This window comes from Anser anser (assembly GCF_964211835.1).
Source record: "Anser anser genome assembly, chromosome: 5".
Taxonomy (NCBI): domain Eukaryota; kingdom Metazoa; phylum Chordata; class Aves; order Anseriformes; family Anatidae; genus Anser; species Anser anser.
Window position 1 is genome coordinate 47853218 of NC_139725.1, and position 26901 is coordinate 47880118.

Sequence of the window (26901 nt, forward strand, 5' to 3'; positions counted from 1 at the left end):
CTGTCACCAGGCACGCGGGAGAATAGACCAACCCCCACCTCTCTACAGCCTCCTTTAAGGTACCTATAGAGAGCGATGAGGTCTCCCCTGAGCCTCCTGTTCTTGAGGCTAAACAACCCCAGCTCCCTCAGCCGCTCCTCGTAAGACTTGTTCTCCAGACCCCTCACCAGCTTCGTTGCCCTTCTCTGGACTCTCTCGAGCACTTAATATGAACACAAGAGATATTTAAATAAGCATTTATATGAACACAAGAGATATTTTGGGGTAAAGCAGTCTTCTTTCTATCAGTAATCTGAGGCTAATAGTGAACCTAAAAATATATGTATCTATAAAATATACATTTTAATTTTTGTTTCTCAGTGGAATTGTGATCAATCAAGCTGAATTACTACTTTCTTTGTATAATTGCTTTAAAAGCTAATTAAATTCTAATCTAACCTAACCTACCACTGCTTTAGTAACACCAGGAACAACTAGCATGCACAAAAATGAGGAAGGATGATGTTTGGACCTTACAGTCAACAAGTAATCCATCTTTAGTGGAGATGGGTTTGCAGTTGAGGTTAAATTTGCAATGCTGTGTAACCTTTTAAAAAGGTACATTTCTATTTTAATATTAGAAGCAACAGCTACTTGGAGACTTGAATAATCCAAGGTTCAGCTTCAATATAAAAATGTCATCTTCCTAGTTCTTAGTAGTAGTAGCTTGCCTATTATACAAGAAAGAAGCTGAAAGATCAGATGGTTCAAAAAGACTGACACAGCATATTTTGATTGATCCAACCAACGTCTACTCCCACTTCTACTCACTGCCTTTTTTTTTCCACAAGAACATTTAGGGATTATAAAGATTTTTGTCCTTATTTGGGTAAAGAGGTAAAGTCCTCAAATACTTTTCAAGAAGCAAATCTGTTTCCATGTTCACATAACTGAAGTTAACAGCATCATGATAGTCTGCCTTTCATACACTGAGAGCAATACTAAAACTCATGAAGATGAACCAGAGAACAAAGTGTCAGAAGCTCTTCCTTCTGAACTGAAATTAGGATATGTACAGTTATATACCCAAGTCTATTGTCTATATAGTCTATACAGTCCATATAGTCTATACCCAAGAATCAGTGTTATGATTCGAAAAGAGCCTTCAAAATTAAGGAAATGCTTTCAAAGCTTCATCAAATGAGAAATGTGGGGGGACTTAAAACAGCTGTTCTTCATGATGAAATTGTCACCCTTCAGTATGTATTTTCCTTTGTAATTATGAATGGTTTATGGGTATGGTTTCCCTACAAAACAAAATGAAACAAAACAAAACAAGCAAAAAAAAATGTTAATTTCATAGTCTCAACCTGTTATCAGGAGAATGCATTAACCTAGGAGATGAAGAAACAGTCTTTTGAAAATATATCAAAACCTACAGTAAAACTCTAAGACTATTAGTTATTTTTAATGTCATTTACCAATTTTGATCTGAATCCAGATGTTAAAAACTCCTTGCACAGATGTAGTGACTGGAGACCTTGGGACAAGCTGGATGATAGCCTTCTGTCTTGTGAAGACTTATTCAATTACTTACTCGAGGTGATTTTAATTTTGATGTTTTTTTTTGTTTGTTTTTTTCCTAGTAAAATGTCCCTTCCATTCTCCATGGTTGTTCTGACATATAAACATCTACATTTGAAAAAAGCTAGTTTAGGTTAACATAAATGCTGACAATTTAAGAATCATTAGATTTAATATTTACAAGATTATTCGTGATCACAATCATGACAGCCTATTACATTGTAAATAAATTTCTTCCTCCCTCATTAAACTCCATGGAATATTTGTCTCACGATCACAGAGAGGAAAGATTTCTGTCCCTTCAGTTACTTTCATGACTATAACAGTAGCCATGATATTCATAGCCATGATAGTCCGATAATGTCTATGTGTTTCATAAATATTTTTTGTAAGAAAAAGAGGGTCCCTTTTCACTTCGTTTCCCTCTGTTCTCCTCTGGTCCTTTGTCTCTGCAGCCCTTGCCAGACAGTCATCACTTGCTTCCCAACATGTTAACCACAATGCCCAATCCTAATTCTGTCCGTCTCAACATATCCTTATCCTCCCCTTCCTCATGTTCCTGTCTTTTCATGTCATAAGGAAGTTTCCCTCATAGCTGTCTGCTGCCAGCAGTAGGATTATTCAGAGTATAAAAGAAACAATCTCTTTTTGCCCCCTTGCAATATTGGCAGAACCAGGCAGTGAAGGAGATCAAAGCTTCCCGTTCATTTGCTGCAGTCTGGGGACAGCGAGTGCGAAGTCCTGCTGGCACTTTGTCACATAGGAGCCATGTGGAGTTTGAGAGCAATTGGTGAGGGTGGCTCTGCAGAGAATAGCTTTTAAATTCTTCAGAAGTTAGTGTTTTCTAACTTCACGTTCAAAGGTTTTTTTTTTCCAGTTGTACAGGTTATACAAGAGCAAACCCACCAGGGTGGCATGTCTATCAAACTACTCTTTGGACACTGCTATCTACAGGGAATGTGAGTTCCTCAAAAATAATGGAGGTATTTCCCCACACCAAATATAATTCTTCCTCCCCTGCCAGAGACGATTTCACCCCTAAGTTAACCAGTCCAAAACAAAGAGGGGTGTTGTGATGAAAAAATATAAAAATATAATTTTGTTTATAGCCCACTCAATATTGAATTTATTTCTAGTTTAAGGGCTGAGCTCCTGCTTATGTTAAAAATAATAATCATCATCATCATCATCATCAATATGGTCAATATCCCAGTATAATAGTATATTCTTTTGACATACCAAGCAAAAGTACATTTAATAAATAACCAGAAAGATGACAATGAGCTCAAATATTTGTGCTAAGATTAATTTTAGTATATCTGAATCATACCAGCTGAAGTTTATCTGAAATTTTTAGAACAAAGCGTCCCCTGAGACTCTATTACTTCAAGACTTCAGCTGCATTAGCAACACTTGGGAAACAGCACTGCCCTTAAAGTTCAGATCTCATTAAATAAGTGAGAACTGAACATGCCTATCTGAAGGGAGAATTTGACCTTTGTTCTCTCAGCTATTCAGCTCTCAAGTCAAATGAATACCAGAACAGAAGCAATTTGAATAAATACACTTATAAACGTATAGCGTATCTGTAAGGGTATACAGGTATCTTCAAAACAACTCCAGTTGTGAATCCCAGTATCACTTATTTAACTTATCTGAGTTGGTTTCAATTGCCTTAGCTTGATTTCTACACACAGCTTTGAAGATTTTACATGGATATTACCTAACCAGCTTCTTACACAGTTCTTTTTTAAACTTGTTTTGTTTAGTTGAAAAGGCACAATTCGTCAAAGGAAAGCAACATTAAACAATTGCACAAGACTGAAATGCTAACTCATTTGAAATGAGCACCTCTTTGGGCGACAGTACGTGGAAGGGAAGAGGAAATCTGTGTCAAGACCTCTTCACAAAAAATCCTCTAATGTCCCTCATGTTCTGTAGAAATATCGCATCTTTCTTCAAAGCTGACACTTTCTGCTTTTACACAGCTTTTTTTTATTGCAAATGCAGAACAAGCTTAAATCTCCTGTGAAGGGCAAAATCTGCAACAGCTCCTTGGAAAATGATCTTTATTCCACGCATGAGGAAGAGGAGCTGCCCACAAGGGAGATAGGAAGTGTTATCTGAGAACAGTGGGATTTAGAGTAAACAGCATTGACATTATCTTTTGGGAGTCGGATGAAAACTTTCATGGGAGAATATATATACATATATATATATTTTCCCCTAAGACAGTACTATAATGATTTTAAACACTAAAGTGGCTGTTGTGAACCATACTCAGAGGGAGAATATCAGTTCCTATGAGTTTACATTCAGGGTGGGGCAGATGCCTGAAGGACAGAAGAGCCATGAGGCTGAGGAGGGACAGGTAGAGTGCCACAATCCTAGTTAAGATATGGAGGTGACTATGAGACAGTGAAGACATAAAACAAACAAACAAACAAACAAAATGGTAACCACTGGCTTAGATTTCTGGTCTGTTTTGGCAGTTCCTAGTGTAACTGCCCTGCCTTTCTCTTCTGTACAGGAATGTTCACCTGGTTATATGCATTCATTAATCCTTACTGTGCCTTTGAGGTAGTAAATAATAACCCTCTTTGAGAAGTGGATAAACCAGGCTCTGAGGCACTGGTGACTGCCTGTTGTTTCCAAACAAGCCACAGCCAAACATTAAACACAATTTCAGACATTTTCATTCAAAACATCAAGTGTTATGTAGCAATTGTTTTACACTGTAGCAAAACCTAGTATGGAAATAGAAATAACTTATTGTGCTGGGTGATCTGTATCAATTCAATTACCTTTGTCATCAAAATGCTACAGCAAAAGTCCCCTAAAAAAACACAGGCATGGGAAACAGGTCACAGCTCATATACAGACAATTATATGTTTTTTAAAAAGAGGAAAATAAATCGTTGTAGTGTTCGTATTGCAGACAACATAATTTCATCAGTTAAATTTAAAAAGACATTTTAATTTTCCAAAGAGATTTTGAGAAAAGTTCTATGATGTTAAGATAATTAATTCCTTGTATTAGTATTTATCACGGTTACAGACACTTTTGAGTTGACTTCATGGAAACAATGCTAAAAGAGTCTGTTAATTTTTGGTGAGAAACCTGCACTTTACCATATATTTACCTATTTAAAAAAAAAAAAAAAGAAGACATTTTCAAATAATAATTTTCAAACATAATTAAAATTTCATCAGAAATAAAATTACCAAAACATAATTTGATATGAAGGCTTGTTTCTTACCTATATTGTGTTTTTTAAAGTTCTTACAGTCATTACAAAGAAGAAATATCATTGATTTTTATCTAACAAGTCGCATTTTATGTATCTATATGCTAAATCTTTTCTTCTTGTTATGTGAATTAGGATTAAATCATTTGATTTTTATCACTTCATGTAAAATATAGCAGTCTTAATCTGAGGGTAGACAGAACAAATTTCTAAAAGGTTTCATTCAAAATGCAGCACAAGTTCTTAGTTTTATCAAAGTGTAAGGCAGATGAGTTCTTAGGGGGATGACTGAAAGTATAGAAATTGTTGAATTAAAAAGTTAATCTATCTAACTAGATTTAATGATCAAAATTAGCACAATTTTAAAATGAAAGTTACATAAAAAATATATTTGTACTCAATGATAAGACTAATAATTATATCTAACTTTTCAAAAATATTAGCTATATAGAACAAACTTTGCATACACTAAAGTGAATGATAGAGTCTCTTGTCTCAATTTTGTTTTGTAAGTCAAATTATAAAATATTTGAAAATTTCAGTTAATCCTTACTGATATCATACTAGTATATTCTGTAATAACAGCACATACATAACGTCATAAAACATAACAAACTTAAGAAGAATTTAAATAACTAGGAACATACATTAGTATAATTAAGAAAAATACATGTAAAAGAAGTACAGATAAAGGAAATCAAGGAAAAAAGATAATGAAAAAAATAATTACTTTTCATAGTTCTCTGATATTTGAAGGAAAGAAGTCACATATTAAGCAACATTGCTTTCCATACCTACATACTTACATATGAAATGTCATTTGTAGATATCAAAGTGTCTAATACACATTTGCACATGCACAATTACTAAACTTCTTGATATCTTTTCCAGAAGTGACTTTCACATTGGTGTTTCTTAAGAGGACAAATTACATATATATATCCAAGACCCATGTATGCCTAAGAATTCTTTTCTACTATCCCCTCCCCCTCAAAAAAACCTATCTACTATCTTGGAAAACACTGAATGCTGAAAATGACTAGCTTCTGAGACAGGCAACTGGTTTGAGCTCAATTCTATTCCCTCTCCTGTGTACCATGCAGAGATAAAACTGTATATATACTTGACCAAAAATAAAAGATGAAATGGAACAGAGTACATACTGGACAAGCTAAACCACTAGAGAAAAACAAAACAAAACAAAAATTAAACACATTTGTTATTTCTATGCTGCAAATGGAGAAGGATAGCTTTCTGCACTAATCTAAAGACAAAAATGCATTTCCAATATGTGAAAATTATTTCTTTTAAACAAAACAAAATTTTACATATGCATGAGACGAGTTTCTACCTAACCTTATTTTTCATATTGTATCAGGAAAATAAATAATAATTTCTTGGAGAAAATATACATGCTTTCCCAGTTGGCATCTACCCCAAAGAGTGAAGAAAAATATGTGGCAGGGCACTGAGACCTTGGTTTTGGATAAGAAGTTAGGGAAATCAAGCAGAACGCAAACGAGGTTAAAATAGAATTCTTCATGGACTGTACTGTATCTTCTGTCCAGTATAGGCCATTGGCTCTTTCTTTATGTTTAGAACTTATTCTTGAATAAGAATATAGTCTTACGTTTTCAGTGGCAAGAATATAGTGGCTATATTCTTGCCACTGAAAATGCAAACATACTTAATGGCTACCTCACTCTATGGATAGAACAGTAATCCATACAAAAAATGTTTTGCCAAGTTTGCTTGTCAGGCTATTCTTTGCCCATTTGCCTCTTCAAGATTTAAATTTGGAAATTTAAAAAACTCTGAAGTTATGTTGGTTTTCATTTCAGTTTATATCATATAAAGTAAGCAAGGGAAAAATATTTCTTCTTTATAGTTTCAGGAATACCTAGGATAAATTGTTATCCTTTAGTGCAACACCACAGCATATAGGTACACACATGCAGATATGTTTGTATGGGAAAGGGGGGAAGTGTGTGTGTGGGGTGGGGGGGAGAGAAAGAAGACTCAATACTACAATGCAGTACTACAGTGCAGCACTGCATCTTAGTCTCTTCTCATGATGCTCACATGGGTTGGAAAGCAGTCAGGAAACTGTTGGGACTCAGGCAGGTTGACTATTCTCAGTGTACTGGGACTTAGAAGAAGGTGCTGTTCTTGGTAATGCAAACAAATCCAGAGGTCTTGCACAAGGAAACACTTCCCAAGAACAGTTTTTAGGCAGAAGTAGTGTCTCCTATTTGACATTATTAAATCACACTCTGTTCTATGGTAGTGCAGGTCGGCAAACAAGGACATTCCTTTGCAACTTAGTACACATTTACTCCATGGTTAATTTGTTGTGAGTCAAGATATAGGAACTTTCTTGTCCTCTGGGACATACAAGAATTGATTATCTGGAATTTCACTGAGAAAGCAAGCTCCCTTGGTAGGCAAAAACACATGTTCTTTGTCGGCTCACATGCCATTAGTTGACATTCCATGAGTCTTTTGATGTAAGTAGAAAAGCTACAGACCTTCTGTAGTTCTCTGGGGTCTGGGAGGTTTGTTTGAAAAGGAGCCAATAAGTTTGAACAACTCTGATTCCTTCCTATCCCTGCTAAAATGATTGCTGTGAGGTTCCAGTAACAGTGGAGCAAAGCATTTGTTTTTGCTTTATACATGAAAGTTGTTTCATGGCACCCTAGGAGCCTCAGTGCCTCAGCCTTAGTAAAGCTAAGGACCTGCTATTTACAGAACTGTAACCTCTCACTTAGGCCATTGAGGCAGTATTTTTCCAGAGTGTCTGTGGTGTTTTTTCACTTGTTTGTTTTTCTGTTCTTATGTTGTTTTTCTCATCCTGTTGCTCTCATGGCCTTATACCTGCAAACCCCAACAATGTTATGGAGAATTCCCATGGGCAGCATCTAGCACTTACATGAGAAATACCTCTCTTTTCACTTCTGTCCTCAACTCCTTAATATAAAATGCACCAAAGTACATGACAAGAGTGAGCCAAGATGTGAGAACGTTGTAGAGTTTGTCTGTGTGCATTAACATTTTTCCATGTTTGTGTGAACTGGCCATCATGAATGAAAAAACAAACGTGAAAATCATTCACTGGAAGTTTTGCAATTGCTTTAGGAAAGAGCAATCCTTTTATCTATGCTATTTTCCTCTTCAGATTTGCTATGAGATCAGACAGAATGCTCTAGGCATTTCTAGGTGCATACTCTAATACCCAAACTGTTCTGTACAGATGAAATCAAAGTCAGACATTACAGGATGAAATATGAGAAGGATGAGAAATATGAATGCATACTATTTCTTATGGTATCTATTTTCAGAGATATTGCAGAATTAATGAAGAAAATTTTCTTCACTTTGATTAGGAAGAATATGAGAATGGGGACTGATCTGAATCATTACTGTGTGACTTAGGTGTGCTTCCAGTAATTCCAGTAGACTTTTAAGTGAGAATCAAGTGTTGATATGATGGAAATCATATTAATGGTTTAATGTGGAAATCATATTAATGATCATATATGATGGAAATCATATTAATGGAAATCATATTAATGATCATATATGATGGAAGGAATTCAATTCTGTGTGGTTTTTGTTGTTGTTGTTGGTACTTATTTGTTTCCTTTGATTTGTTTTGTTTTTGCTGAAAGGTACCATACTGGAAACACTTACTTCAGTGAGATCAGGAAAGTTACCTCTGTGAATGCCAAATTGTCATTTAAGCAAAATGTAGCCAAGTCCTCTGAGATGGTGCACCATTTGCAAATGGTTTTTTTATTCTAGTGTTTTCCATAACATCTAATGTAAGGTGATTGCTATTATTCTGAGTATAGTTGAAGCATAGATGATGTGCCTTTTTACATGGGGTTTTGAAAAAGAATAACTACAATTAGACTAGCTAATTTCCATAAACCAGAAATCTGAAATAACAAAATATAATTTCACTGAAGCACTTAAAATAGGAAGCATGGTCCATTTACTCTAGTATTTTCTGACCACAGCTGAGTAATGATTTGTTAGAGGATTCCTTAGAAATCTCTTTTATAGAAGAATTTGTAGCTTTATTTTTTAACCTTTATTTTTTAACCTTATTTCATTTAAATATGTCCTATTTTTCCAAGTTTTAGCACCTTCTTGATTTTAGTATTTTTTTTAGTAAATTTCACTGTTCAGCAATGCAATCAATTGTATATTTATTTGTTGTTGTTGTGAACATTCAACTGAATTACATTTTACTGGTTCTCACATTGAAAGAAAAATATTAAACAACATGCTTCGCACAATTCATCATGTCCTCTCTTATACCCTTTTTCATCTCACCATTTAGTTATCACAAAATTAATGTTGTTTACAGCCATGAAACTTATTTCTTAGAGAACTTTTATAGCAGTGCATGTGAAGAGGGAGCATTTGAGAAATTCAAATCACTGGATATATCATGCCCATATTCCAAAATTGCATTGCATATTAACACTTCGCCATATGTAATAGCAATGTAACAGCTATGAAAATAACTTAGTCTCTCACAAAATACAGGGTGAATTCAAGAATCAAAGAATCATAGAATAGTTTGGGTTGGACGAGACCTTAAAGAGCATCTAATTCCAACCCCCCCCCCCCCCCCCATGGTCACGGACACCTTACACTAAACCATTTTGCTCAAAGCTCCATCGAGTCTGGCCTTGAACACTTCCAGGGATAGGACATCTACAGCTTCTCTGAGCAACCGGTTCCAATGCCTCACCACCCTTATAGAGAAGAATTGCTTCCTTATATCTAATCTACATCTACCCTCTTTCAATTCAAAGTCAATGCCTTGACTACACTCCCTGAAAAATAGTCTGTCTCCTGCTTTCTTGTAGGCTCCCTTTAGGTACTGCAAGACTGCAATGAGGTATCTCCAGAGCCCTCTCTTCTCCAGGCTGAATAACCTCAACTTCCTCAGACTGTCTTCATAGGAGAGGTACTCCAGCCCTTTGATCATCTTTGTAGCCTTCCTCTGGACTCATTCTAATACACCTATGTCCTTCTTGTGCTGGAGGCCCCGGAGCACAGTACTCTAGTACTCATGAGAAGACACCAGGAGTTTGCTGGGAAGTATGTAGAAGAGTATAAATATACAGGAAGCCCTATGCCTACCTCTTTCCTAGGAAATATTTTAAAATAGCTAAATAAATGTATTTGCTTTAAAATAGCTGAGAAAGACTACCATTCCAACTCTCCAACTATCCTTTAATTTAAATAAAAATATTGCCCAGCTCAAACTTCATTACCATCCAATTCCACATTTACTAGTAATGGATTTTCTCCTGGGTCCTCTTTGTATAACATGTAGCCATGACTGTAATATTTCCATTTAATAGTAGGGTTTTGTTTGTTTGTTTGTTTTTTCAGTATTTTTTACACTTTTACATCCTCCTTTTCTTATTAAGAAAATGTTGATAAGGTTATGCTCTGACCAGCTAATGACAGACTGTGAAGATAAGAGCATTCCCAATGGCTCCGTGGAATGACCAGGGAATTAGTATGCTATGTAGATGGAGCAGGGTGGGAACAGTATTTCCCATGAGAATGTTTCCATGCCAACACATTTCAGCCTTCTTTAGATGTACAGATGTCAAGGTAGCTGTTAATCACAGCATATGAATTTATCTTTAATTAAGGATATTGAGTCTCACTCTTGGGTAACTGTAGTCCAGAAAAGATGTAAGTGGAAGAAGAAATCTAAAGCATAAGTACATTCTCATGGAAACTGATGAGATTTCCACATCATTAAAACTATTAATTTACATTTTGTGCTAGACTACTACTGAACTATTTTGGCCTAATTAGGCTGGAGATCAAAAATTATATGAAGAATATATATATATATATTCTTCCTATGAAAAAAGGCTGAGAGACCTGGGTCTGTTCAGCCTGGAGAAAAGAAGACTGAGGGGGGATCTTATCAATGTTTATAAATACCTGAGGTGTGGGAGACAGAGGGATTTGGCCAACCTCTTTTCAGTGGTTTGTGGGGGCAGGACAAGGGGCAATGACCACAAAAGTGAACACAGGAAGTTCCGCACCAACATGCAAAAGAACTTCTTCACAGTGAGGATGACGGAGCACTGGAACAGGCTGCCCAGGGAGGTTGTGGAGTCTCCTTCTCTGGAGATATTCAAGGCCCATCTGGATGCCTACCTGGGCAGCCTGCTCTAGGGAACTGCTTGGTTCCTTAGGGAACCCAAGGGGGGTTGGACCTGATGATCTTTCGAGGTCCCTTCCAACCCCTACAATTCTGTGATGTCTGTGATGTCTGTGATATATCTTTTTTTTACAATGAGATTCTGCAAATTTTTGCTTCTGAGTACACACACACACATATATACATAAAGCAGCCAGAGCATTTTTTTTAGGTGTGCATTAAATAAAGCAGAACCGTCTTCTGCAGCTAATAACACTTAATAACATAAACCATTAAGATTATGTCATTAAATCCTTTTCTGGAGTTATCTGTGAGCACTGAATCTGAGTTGTCTGGATACAAAAAGCCTCTGTAAGGACCACCAATATTTCACAGACACACCACTGAGGATAGATGAAGAAGATAAAAAAACACAACATCCTATCATAAATAAGTCAATTCAGTATATGCAACTAATTCACCACTTAAAAACTGATATAAATCTATTGATTCGGAGTGACTTAGTGTAAAGTGTTCTTGGGATATCTCTTATTGTAGTTGTTAATAATTTTAATGTAACCTGTCTGGCAGATTCTTGATTCTTTGTGTTTAATATCTAACCTTGCCAATGTTCTCAAATGTTATTTAAGTCAACAATGCTCTGTAACTCAGTAATGGTTCTATGCTGTAATATACATGATGATATTTTACTTCACACTTTTAAAGGAAAATATACTAATGCTAGTGATTCTTAATAAACAAATAAATTTGAAAAACAACAAACAAATTTAGATAGCGCAAACTGATTTCTAACAGTGCATTTCTATCATTTTGATTGTTTTGTTGAGGATTTTGTAATCATCTTTTGTTAATCAGTAAAGAATTCTATCCCCACTGTTTGAATTTAACAATATAGTTCAACAGCCAAAACAATAAGCTTCCAGTCTATGCGATATGATATAAAAACACCTACGTAGAATCCTACTGGTTTCATTTAATAAATTAAAAAGAACTTTAATATAAGGGATATTCAAAGATACAACATGTATTGCACAGGATTTCTTACACGCATTCCTGTCAGGATTGTATTTCCAAGGAAACAGATGCTTGCAAGATACCAAACTTTCTATTTACACAAAACTTTTTGCATGTTTTGCATATCTGACACACTCTCACTCAGCTGTCAATCTAAAGAATAAACAGTAATTTAACATTATATAAGAAAGAGTTGAAGCAATTGAAATTCAAGGTAAGCTCCCTTTATTCATTCAGAGTATTACCAGCTTTACTTCTCCAATCAGTTTTTCGGTGGGAGTTTGTTTGAGCTCTCTTCCTTTATTCTGCTAAGACTCTATTTCCTCCACATAATCTTATGGATGGCTGCATTCAACTGTGACAAGACTGGATAAAGACTGCAAGGTAAACTTAGTTCGCAAAGTGTGAAAACTCAGAAGTAAATCATCACATATCTAAATGCATATGTACTGTTAATTAACTCTTCAGCAGCTGATGAAAACAGGAAAACAATGTAGCAGAACCTTTAGGAGATAAAACTGACAAATATTTGTAAAGACACTCACTTTTCACAAAAACTCCTCCTAATGTTGTTTCCAGTCTAACTCAGTGTCCACCAGGACTCCCAGTTCCTTTTCTGCAAAGCTGCTTTCCAGACAGTTAGCCCCCAGTAGGTATTGGTGCTTGGGCTTGCTCCTCCCTAGGTGCAAGATTTCACACTTCTTTTTACTGTGTTTCAAGATATTTTTGTTGGCATGTTTCTCCAGCCTGTCCAGGTCTGGATAGCAGCATGATGGTCTGGAGGAACTGCCATTCCTCCCCAGTTTTGTGTCATCAGAGTCATCTAAACTCTCTCTATGAAGTACTTCAAAAAAATAAGAGAGAATTATCTCACATACACAGATATGGGAATGGACTCCTATTTGGAAAAAAAAAATCTTACCTTTCATGTTGAAAGCCAAAGGACCAAATATTTGGTAACAGATGTTGACCTTTTAGATTACCTAACTTAAGAATGATATATTTCATTTACTTATTTTTCCTATATTACTTTTCATTCAGAATTATGACACCCCTAATGGGGATGGACCCCCTGCCCTGTTGCTGTCAGGCAGAGGGAGGCGACCTAGAAGTTGAGGAGGGATGGAGACAGGACCCTGCTCGACCTTGCAGACAATGCCCCCCCCTACCGGCCCCACCTTCCCAGGTGCCCTTACGTAACAGATTTGAGGCCCTGGAGCTTGAGAGACCGGTGGGTGAGGATGAGGTAGAAAGTCTACCCAGGAGGATGCCTGAGGTGAGGAAGTTGACTCCACGCCTCAGGACTGCCTCCACCAAGAAAGAAAGAAGGGTGATTGTTGTGGGCGACTCCCTCCTCAGGGGAACGGAGGGCCCTATTTGTCGGCCTGACCCCACACATAGGGAAGTCTGCTGCCTCCCTGGGGCCAGGGTCAGGGATGTTGCCAGGAAGCTTCCCGATCTGGTCCGCCCCTCTAACTACTACCCTCTTTTGATAGTCCAGGCTGGCAGTGATGATATTGATGAGAGAAGCCTGAAGGCTATCAAACGGGACTTTAGGGGACTGGGACGGTTAGTGGATGGAGCGGGAGTACAGGTGGTGTTTTCATCTATCCCTGCAGTAGCAGGGAGGGGTACCGAGAGGACACAGAAAGCCCACCTGATTAACACGTGGCTCAGAGGCTGGTGCCAACACAGAAATTTTGGGTTTTTTGACCATGGGGCGCTTTACTCGGCACCCGGCCTGATGGCCGCAGACGGGTCCCTATCTCTAAGGGGAAAATGGATCCTAGCCCAGGAGCTAGCAGGGCTCGTCGAGAGGGCTTTAAACTAGGAAAGAAGGGGGATGGGGCTGAAAGAAGGCCTGTTGGAGCTGTGCCCGGGGAAACAATGGCAGAGCCGGGGAAGAAGGCAATGGCCCAGCTGAAGTGCATCTACACTAATGCACGCAGCATGGGTAACAAACAAGATGAAATGGAAGCCATCGTGCAGCGGGAAGGCTATGACTTGGTTGCCATCACGGAAACGTGGTGGAACCACTCTCATGACTGGAGTGCTGCAATGTCTGGCTATAGGCTCTTCAGAAGGGACAGGCAGCACAGAAGGGGTGGTGGTGTGGCTCTCTATATTAGAGAGTATTTAGCTGTTGAGGAACTTGAGGCTGGGAATGATAAGGTTGAGTCCCTATGGGTTAGGATCAGAGGGAAGGCCAACAAGGCAAGCATCCTGGTGGGGGTCTGTTATAGACCGCCGAACCGGGATGAGGAGACTGATGAGGAGTTCTACAGGCAGCTGGCAGAAGCCGCGAAATCATCAGCGCTTGTTCTTGTGGGGGACTTCAACTTCCCAGACATATCCTGGAAGCACAACACAGCCCAGAGAAAGCAGTCTAGGAGGTTTCTGGAAAGCGTGGAAGATAGCTTCCTGATGCAGCTGGTTAGAGAGCCTACCAGGGGAGGTGCCCCACTAGACCTTCTGTTCACAAACAGTGATGGACTGGTGGGATATGTGGTGGTCGAGAGCTGTCTCGGGCAGAGTGACCACGAAATGGTTCAGTTCTCTATTCTTGGCGAAGTCAGGAAGGGGACCACTAAAACCGCTATCTTGGACTTCCGGAGGGCTGACTTTGAGCTGTTCAGGACACTGGTTGGCAGAGTCCCTTGGGAGGAGGTTCTGAAGGGCAAAGGAGTCCAGGAAGGCTGGGCACTCCTCAAGAAGGAAATCTTAATGGCTCAGGAGCGGTCTGTCCCCACGTGCCCAAAGACGAGCCGACGCGGAACTAGACCGGCCTGGCTGAGCAGAGAGTTGTGGCTCGAGCTTAGGAGAAAAAGAAGGGTTTATAATCTTTGGAAAAGAGGGCGGGCTACTCAGGAGGACTATAAGGATGTTGCGAGGCTGTGCAGGGACAAAATTAGAAAGGCCAAAGCTCATCTGGAGCTCAATCTGGCTACTGCCGTTAAAGATAACAAAAAACATTTTTACAAATACATCAACACAAACAGGAGGACTAAGGAGAATCTCCATCCTTTACTGGATGTGGGGGGAAACTTAGTTACAAAAGATGAGGAAAAGGCTGAGGTGCTCAATGCTTTCTTTGTCTCAGTCTTTAGCGGCAAGACCGGTTGTTCTCTGGATACCTGGTACCCTGAGCTGGTGGAAGGGGATGGGGAGCAGGATGTGGCCTTCGCTATCCATGAGGAAATGGTTGGCGACCTGCTACGACACTTGGATGTACGCAAGTCGATGGGGCCGGATGGGATCCACCCGAGGGTACTGAGAGAACTGGCGGAGGAGCTGGCCAAGCCGTTTTCCATCATTTATCGGCAGTCCTGGCTATCAGGGGAGGTCCCAGTCGACTGGCGGCTAGCAAATGTGACGCCCATCTACAAGAAGGGCCGGAGGGTAGACCCGGGGAACTATGGGCCTGTTAGTTTGACCTCAGTGCCAGGGAAGCTCATGGAGCAGATTATCTTGAATGTCATCACGCGGCACTTGCTGGGCAACCAAGCGATCAGGCCCAGTCAGCATGGGTTTATGAAAGGCAGGTCCTGCTTGACGAACCTGATCTCCTTCTATGACCAAGTGACGTGCTTGGTGGATGAGGGGAAGGCTGTGGATGTGATCTACCTTGATTTCAGTAAGGCTTTTGACACCATTTCCCACAACATTCTCCTCAAGAAACTGGCTGCTCGTGGCTTGGACTGGCGTACGCTTTGTTGGGTTAAAAACTGGCTGGATGGACAGGCCCAAAGAGTTGTGGTGAATGGAACCAAATCCAGTTGGAGGCCGGTCACTAGTGGAGTCCCCCAGGGCTCAGTGCTGGGGCCGGTCCTCTTTAATATCTTTATCGATGACCTGGATGAGGGCGTCCAGTGCACCTTCAGTAAGTTTGCCGATGACACCAAGTTAGGTGCGTGTGTCGATCTGCTTGAGGGAAGGAAGGCTCTGCAGGAGAATCTGGATAGGCTGGAGCGATGGGCGGAGGTCAACTGCATGAAGTTCAACAAGGCCAAGTGCCGGGTCCTGCATCTGGGGCGTTACAACCCCAAGCAGCGCTACAGGCTGGGAGAAGAGTGGTTGGAAAGCTGCTTGGCTGAGAAGGACCTGGGAGTACTGGTTGATAGGCAGCTGAATGTGAGCCAGCAGTGTGCTCATGTGGCCAAGAAGGCCAACAGCATCCTGGCTTGTATAAGAAGCAGTGTGGCCAGCAGGTCTAAGGAGGTGATTGTCCCCCTGTACTCGGCTCTGGTGAGGCCACACCTCGAGTACTGTGTTCAGTTTTGGGCCCCTCGCTACAAGAAGGACATGGAGGTGCTTGAGAGAGTCCAGAGAAGGGCAACGAAGCTGGTGAGGGGTCTGGAGAATGAGGCTTACGAGGAGCGGCTGAGGGAGCTGGGATTGTTTAGCCTCGAGAACAGGAGGCTCAGGGGAGACCTCATCGCTCTCTATAGGTACCTTAAAGGAGGCTGTAGAGAGGTGGGGGTTGGTCTATTCTCCCGCATGCCTGGTGACAGGATGAGGGGGAATGGGCTAAAGTTGTGCCAGGGGAGGTTTAGGTTGGATATTAGGAAGAAATTCTTTACTGAAAGGGTTGTTAGGCACTGGAATGGACTGCCCAGGGAGGTGGTTGAGTCGCCATCCCTGGAGGTCTTTAAAAGACGTTTAGATGTAGCCCTTAGTGATATGGTTTAGTGTAGGACTTGTTAGTGTTAGGGCAGAGGTTGGACTCGGTGATCTTAGAGGTCTCTTCCAACCTAGACAATTCTGTGATTCTGTGATTCTGTGATTATCATTGCCTGTGCCTTCCTTATGGATCTGGTCATTTTTTTCTACAACAGTCTTCCTTTCCAAAACTTGCATGCACTGAAATCAAAGGCAAAATCTACAAGATTCAAGTCAGGATCTTTTTTAACTCTCTCCAATTCCTCTCTCGTGAGGAATTTCTAATTTTCTACTCATTCACATCCCTTTTCCACTTTCCTGCTGCTTGCCTTGTCACTGTCATCAAAACAGGGAAAAAAAAAAAAAAGAGTTTTCAAAATTTTCTTCTATAGAAAACTTTTATAGAAAACTTTTATATTTTTTCTCTGGTTGTATTCCAATTTGAAAATCAGTTTTTTTTTTTCCCTCATGAGAGTATATGTTATTTATATGTTTTTTGTTCCTTATTCTATGTCTGTACATATTTCACGGCTTTGAGTAATTTTCTCAGTGCTGTTATAACTGTATGACTGTCTCCACTATTATTTAAGTTTAAACTGCTGATTTAGAAAAAATAAAATAATAATAATAATAAAAAGTTTAATATCTAACCTGTATTTTACAATATATCATTTAACTTCATATTTTCTTACTTTCTCTCTCTCTCTCTCTCTCTCTCTCTCTCCCCCCCCTTCCCCCCTCCCCCCCCCCCCCCCCCATGCAGTCTCTCTTTCATTTCATGAGAATATGAAGTTCTGAAGAAACATTATATGAGAACAGTAGCTTCTCTCTCAGAGAGAAGTGTCCAACTCTGAAGGGCTACCTAGGAGATCTGAATGTATGCTATTTTTATTATTATGAGTTTATTTCTGTATTTGGAAGAATGCTATAGTCTTTCTTCTAAAACTGTTTAACACATGCACAGACATTTATGCCAGAAGCAGCAAGCATGACCATGCAGTTTCACTGTCTGAATATCATACTACACTGAATTTCACAAATTTGTGACACAAATTATAAAAAATGACTTCTAATTAACTTGTGCATTCTAAAGCTAAAGTGAAATAGACCTTTAATATCTCTCTTTTTGTTTGCTTGATAGTCGCTTTCAAGACAAACCTTGCTACAGCTTTAAAATATGGCAAATTCTCCTCGTAAGAAGAGCTAGGGGTTAATGACTGTATTAAGAAAAAAAAAATATATCAACATATTACTGACCTGGAAAGAGTGAAATGCTAAATAAGATTTTAGAGGCTGGGGAATTATAAACAACAAACTATAATGGCTTAAGCTTCCTAATAGTTTAATAATAGGCTGCTTGAGACTAATGCTGTTTAATTTACTATTTTTCACTCTGATTATATCAAGCACTTTCAGGTTATGTATGTTCCAATAGTCACTTTACAGTAGTGCCACATCATTTTGTAGCCAAAGATTATGTGAAGCCTTATTAGATGAAAACAGCGGATAAAAGCTGCTGTGGACTAATACCTCTCTACTCAATGCAATTCTAAAGCTTATATCAGATTCAGATTTTGCTTACAAGCTATCCCAGAGTTCATTTATCATTGGGTGGAAAATATTTATAAATGGAATTAAATCAAATGTTCTCACAAAACCCTAATCATTATGGGTGATTAATTTTCTATTCTAGACTCCATTAAGTGCCTTTACAGATATTCTTTCTGCAGGCCCAGGTCTCTAATTTATTTCCCCCCTCCCCTTCATTGCCTAATGGTGCAGGGTCGTGCTGGGATACTCATTAGTTTTATGCTAGCAGATCTGCCAGGCAACCTCAGAGACATCAGCATCACCTCAGAAATCATTAATATAACTGGTGCTGCAATCTAAAACTGACAAACATTGAATAATCATTTAGAGGCTGAAACATGTTCTTCCATAAATGAGCATTTTGGAGGAAAAAAAAATGGAAAAGAAAAAGAAAAAAAAAAAAGGAAAAAGAAAAAGAAAAGGAAAAAAAAAAAGTGTGTGTTCTAGTCATCCTCTGGAGATCTGGAGACAAAAAAAAAATATTAATTAATCAGATCTGAAGCCACTTTTGTGCATACATCCTTGCTATGTCTGGAAAATAGCACCAAGTTTTTCAGACCTGTGATTTACGTTTTGCTGACTAAGTCCAGAAGCACTGGATCACACAACAGGAAAGATGTTGGATCAGGTTTGTAATCTGACAGTAGATTGGCTGAGCCTGATTACAGTATTTGCATACTCTTCATGATAAGTTTCACTTAAGATGTCTTCTGCTTCCTTTACCCAGACTATTTATGAGGCAATTTTTCACAAGAATATAAAGAATTTCCATGGTCATATGTATGAAGATACTGGCACAAACATTCATCTGAAAGAAATACCCCAGTTCTGAGGCATTTTGAATAATGAAGTACTGATGATGATTTGATCAGTGGGTCATTTGTGTCAAGTTTCCAGAAGTCAAGGAAGAGAATTTGGGAACAAAAAGGAAATGTGTCTTACATGGCTCAGTGAGTCCTTCAGAGTGTTTGTTTTTCTGCTCAACAGAAGTGTCTATTATTTTCCCTTGTTTGCTTGTGAGACACACATAAACACTTTATTACACCTTTCTGTTTTTCACTTTTTCTCCTCATAACTCCAGCTTCATAACACAGATTTAGGATCATTTTTACCTCTCTCAGTTTGGCTGAGAGAGTTAAGAATGCAGATACCACTGGTCCGTACTCTTGACTAAAACATGGCCACACACTTATCAGTGATTATAGAGAAAAAAAAAAAAAAAGACTTCTCTGAGGCTATAGAGGAGCATCTTTCCCTTGTTAACTGTCACATTCAATGATGGATTCACTGTCTGACTACAGTGGTCACACTTGAACTTTAAGTCTTATTGAAAAGGAGTTGAGTAAACCAAAAGTTTTCCAGTTAAAAATGCTAAAGGAAGAAACGCCAAATTCTGATGAAATATATATATAAATATATATATTTCTGAAGAGTCTTGAAAACAATAAAGAGAATAAATAATGAAGTTCATCTGTAGCCAGGGACTTCCAGTCATCATTCGTCTTTTCTGTGTCTCCATAGGAGCCCAAGCTTCCAATTCAGTCAGTGAAGGCTAAGTCATTGAATTCAGTAGGACTCATACTTTAATTTACCTCATCCTAAGGTAGATTTGTAGGCTTACACACAGAGGAATATGAATTGCACTTTAAACTCCACTGTTGATACTCATTAGATATACATGAACTTTGATACTTTGATCAGTTAGACACCTACGGCTTTATGCAGTTGTATACATGTTGGTGTCTACTGCTGCTTGAGATCACCTGAACTGTCCATTGTATATTCTTAAGGTTTCTGGACAGGGCAGTTACAGGACCTATGGAAGAGCTACACCCCTCTAAGATGGCAAATGGAGGCTAAGTGGGATACCCAAGGCCATTGCAAAAAGCAAGAGAGGCCCATGTGAGGAAAATAAATAAATAAATAAATAAACACCTCTAACATTAGGCAAGATTACTTACAGCCCATCACTGTACTAGCTATACTTCTCTTAAGTCAGACCACCTTCTCTATGACCCAGTTCTCCATTTGAAAACTGGGTGCCAAAAAAAAAAAAAAAAAAAAAACCTTAATTAAGCAATAGAAACACTAAACTAAAAATCAAGAGGAAAAAGACACTGTTGTGGGTTCAGAGAGTATATAAAGGTAGTTAAAGAAACTGTATGGTCTAAATAAAATTTTAAATGATGAGTTAGATAATACATTGCATATAGGATTGATGACAGATTCTAAACAGCTGTTTTCTTTGTCTGAACTCTCAGCTTCCTGTCCTAAGAACTACAATAATTTTTCTCTTAGAAAGAATCTTAGAATAGCTTGGGTTGGAAGGGACTTTAAAGATCATCTAACTCCACCCCCCCTTAAATAGGCAGGGAAGCTCTCCTCTTTTCCAAGTTTGGATTGTCTCTTTCATTCCTTTTAATGGCACCACTTGCAAAGTAAGACACTTCAAAGAAGTAAATGTGGCAGAATTTGGTCTGGACTTGTTACGAAAGTTGCTCTTTTGCTCAGGGTGGATCTCAAAGATTGCTGTAAAATGTGAGAACCCTAATCAAAAATCCAAGTTTCTAATAAAAAATCCCCTCCTGATCAGTTCCTCAGTTCCCATGAGAGAGATGCTTGTGTCACTGCTAAATCACAAGATGATAATAACATGGTTGAGGTAAACTTTAAAAACACACCATCGTACATTTTGTGAAGATCTTTTGTAACCCCATAAAAATGCCATTGGAAAATTGTTCTTTTTGGCTAATTTGGAAATACATTCATTTTATCTAAGATGCTCACAAAAACAGCTCTGTAAATTCTGCCAAGACAGATAGCACTTAGAGAAAGAATGAAAAAATAGGCTTTGTGACAAATTGATCTTCACCTCCAATTATGTCTCTAGAAATTATATCAGTCACTGAGGATTCAGACATACCTCCTAATGCAGGTAGCTATTGCCTTCTTTCTCCTGGTAACTCTACCTTCAATTGTGTTTTCCTTAGACAGAAAGCTGACACACAGAAAAGTTTACAAATACGACGCTATGACATTTTATGACCTGTATTGCAACTCCCTCTTTCAAAATACAGGTACAATAATTATGTTACATAGTGATCTCTGGGAGACCTTTTGAAGCAAAGCTATATGTATGCTGGAAAATACAGCATATTATTAGATTAAATTGTTAAAATTCTAAGAAGTGGAGTATTCCATGCAGTAAATTCTTGCAGCACACTACAAAGATGAAGGGATGAAGTTTCAAGTAACATCAGCTTTATCTTACTGTGTCTGATTCATTTTGTTGAGTGAATTATGCCAAACCATCTGCACATCCTTCAACTCAGACAGAAAAGAAGTGGAGGAAGCATTTGGATAATGGTGCCAAAGGAGGGTTCTTATTTGCTTTTATATGCCACAGTGTATCCACAAACACACCCACAAACACACCCACCATTTGATTTTGACAAAGTCCTGCATCTGTACTGTTAATGGAAAGATTTAGTGTATTAAAATGCAAATTAAAGGAATTTTGGCAGAGAATTCCTGTGGTACACCTCTCATTAAAGTAATAATCTTCTGATGAACTTGGAACAGTGGTTTACTAAAAATAAATAATATTTAGATGAGGGACTTCAGACTGTTATGTCATACTCCACTTCAAGTATAACTAAATGGTGACTTTAGTTGCACTTGGATGAAATGAAAGCAGAATCCAGACTGATTTTAAAAATAAAAGCTGTGCTCATTATGAAACATAAGTCCATTAAAACTGAAAAATCTACCTAAAGCAGTATATAACAGGTAACAATCCTGTAACAATTAGCAGTAGCTATGAGAGGTGCTAAGGTGTAATTTTCTGTTCCAAAGTAGGATGCAGCATGTTTCATTTGAATTAACAACTTGAAGAAACCTAAAATGGTTTCAGTTGTTTTGAATAAACTTTTGAATTGTTGTTAAATGGTTTCCATTTCATTAAAAATAAGGAGGCAAACTAAGCTTTTTGATTCTACAAAGGTGGATTGGAAAACATCATTAATATTTTTTCCCTACTTCTAGATGAGTCAGACTGGAGATTCTGATGACAGGATATCTGGGGTATTGTGACACTCTAACTGAAGCTTGTTTCAGCTTTTCAGTGGACCAGGGTTTATTTGATTTAAATTGTTATGTCCAGCTGTACCTTTTACCCAAATATATACCACTTCTTTCAGGATTACAAGGATACAAGGATAATCCCGTTGTTGTCCTTTCTCTGGCCCCTTTCCAAAAATTCTTTAATCTTTCTTGGGGAAAAATGACATGATTTTCTCACTTTTAGAATTGGATCTTGGCCACAGTATCCTGAATATCACTATTGCTTACCAAGAAAAGAAATTTTATTTGGTGGTTCTTCCTTCAAGTAGTCTTTGACCAGAAGTGAATTAATTGTCAAGACAACTTTCTTGAAACAAAATACTGCTTCATTTTGAATGAAAAAAAAAAAAATAGTTTTCTGGTATTTCTCCAGAAGAAATGAACAGAAAAATGTTTGTTTTGTCCCACAGTGGAATAAGAATTCTCTTTACTGCTCAGTTTATTTCTATGGAATAGAAAAAATATTTAGAACATTGAATTTTGCAAGGCCATCTTCCTGAGGATTAGTTTCTTATATGAAGACAAAACTGATTTCAACAGTGAATTTAGCTAGATAACACAAGCTCTAAAACTTTATGGTCTGAGGCAGTAACAAAATCAAAAAGACTTTCAGATCAGTCACAGATTCAGACAGGTACCAAAATTCAAAATTGTTTATTTTACCGCATGTTGGTCTTTTTCTAAGAGAAAGAAAGTGCTAATTTTGGAAATGAGGATAATCCAAGTTTTGAGTCTCCCTCTATCATAAAGGTACAATTTCATATCACAATTTACTTTCTCTCTAGTCCCTCATACATTTATTCACATTAGATTTCACTTAACACTTCTGTTCAATCTCAGTAAAAGAACATGTAAACTTTACTGTGAGTTTGCATTAGAAAACATTGGTATGTTTATGAATATCTCACTGAGAAGAAGTGAGCACAAATCCTGAGATTTCAATGGAGTCTGTCTGAAGTTCACTCCCAGCATCCAGACAGGCTTCATGGAGCATTTGGGAGTAGAGCCAAATGAAAAATCCCCTAATGGAAAAATCACCTGTCAGAATCGCTCTGCCAAGGAATGTCCAGAGAATGAGGTTTGATGATGCTGTTGTCCACAAGCTCTAAATATTAACAGCATCTCTGAGCAAGAGATGAGAAAACCAGCAAGGAGACAGAAAGAGCAATTGAACAAGGAAACATAAACACCCTTAAATCCATGAAGAAGGAAAAAAAAATCTTAAAAGTGAAAAGGCTGAGACGCAGAGCTTTGTGTGACACAAGCACATCTCTTCACAGCACAAGCAGGCTTGTAGATAGAGACAGCTGGACTGACAAAGCTTCTCTTCATCACTGTTAGGTTGTTGAATGGAAAATACTGCCCAGATGGCAGAGGAATGATGCTTAGAACTTACTTTCCAAGTCTCCTGGATTGCAACCCTCTTTAATTACATGTGGATCTATCAAAATGTAAATGGGAGCCCTGGCAGTGACTTAGGGCTAAGATTCCACCCCTCATCATTAGCATTATATTGCTATAAGTATTCCTTTTTGTTATCTAAAACGTGCTATATGAGCTGGGAAAGACTGAAAATATTTTGTGGAATACCACTGACCATACAACAGCACATGTTTGAGGAAGGTGGTAGTAGACAGTGCTGCTAATTCATTTATACAGTATAGTTTCTTCTTTGATATAGCTAAGTTATTTAGAACATAGTGCTGACTTCAGCTGTAAGACATATTTAAAAGATGGAGGCATTTGTGCTTCTTGAGAGGGCAAAGAGCACAAGAAATATCTGTGTAAAATCTGTCTCCACAACAAAGTACACAGATTTGGAAAAGATCTGGTATGATAGATGTACATGTGCAAATAAATACCATATGTGTCAGAACTATCCCCATGATGAATTGTTTTACACCTTTCTGAGCATTTCATGCAGATTCTGACAACTAATCTCTCCTTTCAGCACCTCCTTTCACATTCCAAACCTCTGAGCAGCACCAAGCAGAGATTTTCACTGAAAAATTGACTTACTGTAGAAATATTTCCTTCTTACCTTCCAGGAATCTAGAGGAGAATCTAGTTATCTCAGGATTAAATTTCAAGATTTCCTTTCAACGAGAGCTTACAGCTGTCCTTGGGATTCACATGGCTTGTTAATAGTAAATTATTATTCTTATAAACTTATAAATTTCTTTCAAATAAAATATCTCAAAAATTTTACAAAGAATTTAAATGTACTGGTTACTTTTTTATTGACACATAAGAATAATCATATTAACCAAAACAGGTGTCTCTTCCATAGAGATTAGAGTCTCCATACAGCTCTCTTTTTTGCCACTTACAATCAGGCCATGCAATCTCCAAAAACTTCCATGTATGAACCCCTTGTGGGCTTGCCATGAAGCATACATAGGCTCAGAAGCAACCCAAGAATCTCATCCTTTTTCACATAGCTTTTTATTCTTCATTTATTTTTGGTTCTCACCCAGATGTTCTTTGTGAAAGTCCACCTCTTGTAACAGTGTGAGAACATGGTAGGTGACAATGAGTATTTGTATGAAGAAATCTCATGTACAGTGTTCTATGAGAAACCTGTATGTAGCCAAAGCAGGTTGGGCAAGAATTTATCTGCCATTAGCAAGTTTTGAGAGTAGAGTCCACAGTACTGCAGGTCTGTTACTTCCCAGTGTGGGAAGGGGGGGTGGGGAAGGGGGGGGGGGGAAGCGGAGAGGAAGAAGTGGGAAAGGAATAGGAATAAGGTGGGGACAGCAGGGAAGAGGACAAAAACATGTTTGTTCATCCTGGCCTAGGGCCAAAACATTTCCAGCATATGACAAAGGGTGGGAGTTCTGGATTAATTCCAGTTAGATTCCAGATAGAATCCAGATCTGGATTAATTCCACATAGAAAGGAGATTTGGTTTATAATAATAATAATAATTATTATTATTATAAAAATAAAAATAAAACTTGTTCCTTTACTTTGACTTTGTGTGGCAGAAACACTTTGTGTGGCAGAAAGGGTTTTATCTCAGGATGAGATCTGATCCTTAGGATCTGAAAAAATGGATAGCATACTTAAACAAGAAATAATTATTTAGCTGTTTGCCTGGAGTCACAGAGTTGTACTGTTTTTTCTTCCCTTTCCCAGAAAAGCCTAACCTGTTTTCACTTAAGTAACTGGGACCACTAATAAAAAACAGAAGAGTATGCAACATGAAAATAAAAGTCCTGGTTTTCTGATTTACATGAAAAGACTAATTTAACAAAGATGTGATGTATAAGTCAACAAGAAGCAGAAAGTGAAGAGGGGACTAGAGATATTTTTCTGAATGCAAAGAACAAATTGTGCTAACTATTGTCATATATGTCTGGTGTAGATGTAGTAACAGCAAGTTAATGTGATTCACAATATATACTGAAGAGACATATTGCCATAGATCTATCTTAGATTAACATGTTTAAGACTTACAATTCCACAGCAAAAGTAAGACAGTAAATATACATATTTATATATATTTAATGTAATATATATATATAAATGAAAAAGAAGGAAATCATCTCTGATTTGGAGTTATCAAACAGTGGAAAAAATATTAGAAACATACTCTACCTACAAGGAGAGTTTTAAATACTGCTCTGAGATTTGAACTCTTGGTTTTACCATGAGCTGCCAATTCTTATATTGTCTTCTGTTTTCATCTTTTTTTTTTTTTTAAATCTCATCAGGGCAGATCCAGAAAGAACTGTAAAACATATTAAATGCTACAACCATTTAAACCATTTAAATAATATGAACATAATTGTCTGGGTTTACTTTGCTAAAATGATGTTTAAAGAAGATCTTAGCATGCTATGAGGTCTCTCTATGATACCTGCTAAATTTAATAACAGTTTTGAGATTAGATGAAAAACAGAACATGAAGCAAAATGATCAAAAAATATAAAGGACTAATTCAACTACTGCAGCTTTCTATACTTAGTAGTGATATTCTTTAATGTGTATATGTTTAAACAAATCATGAAAAACTTTAGATGCTTACATCATTCTAAGTACTGATCAAGCTTTGTTTTGCAAATATACAAAATGCTCACAGAATAAATAAATAAATATATATATATATAAATAAATAAACTTTTACCTGTTAAACAAGAAAATAAGAGAGGTAGGTTTTGTTTTGTTTTGTTTTGTTTTGTTTTTGTTTAGTGTCATTCACTAAAATATTGGCAAAAGTATTTAAACACCTATCCAAGTGAATGACACAATCTGTAGCTGTAAATGTCATGAACAGTCAGTTCAGGGAGAATTAGCATTTGTAGAAGCTATGGGACCAAGGGTTATAAGTTATTTGATCATTACCACCTTCAAAAAATCTCTAGTAATTGTGGTTCCACAGTGTACACCAAAATCACTTACTCATTCCCAAACACAGTGAGAGGTTATTTTTAATAGCAACTGTGGTTAAAACCACACCCAAAATAGTTAAGTAGAAGAGATGAAAAGTAAAAGAAA

General features: G+C 37.8%; 1 protein-coding gene across 2 annotated transcripts in view; it reads right to left on the reverse strand.

The window, feature by feature from the left end:
• The window catches only part of LOC310900994 (uncharacterized protein), a 382517-nt gene that overhangs the window by 15618 nt on the left and 339998 nt on the right, over positions 1 to 26901 (reverse strand). The gene's annotated exons all lie outside the window — the stretch shown is intronic.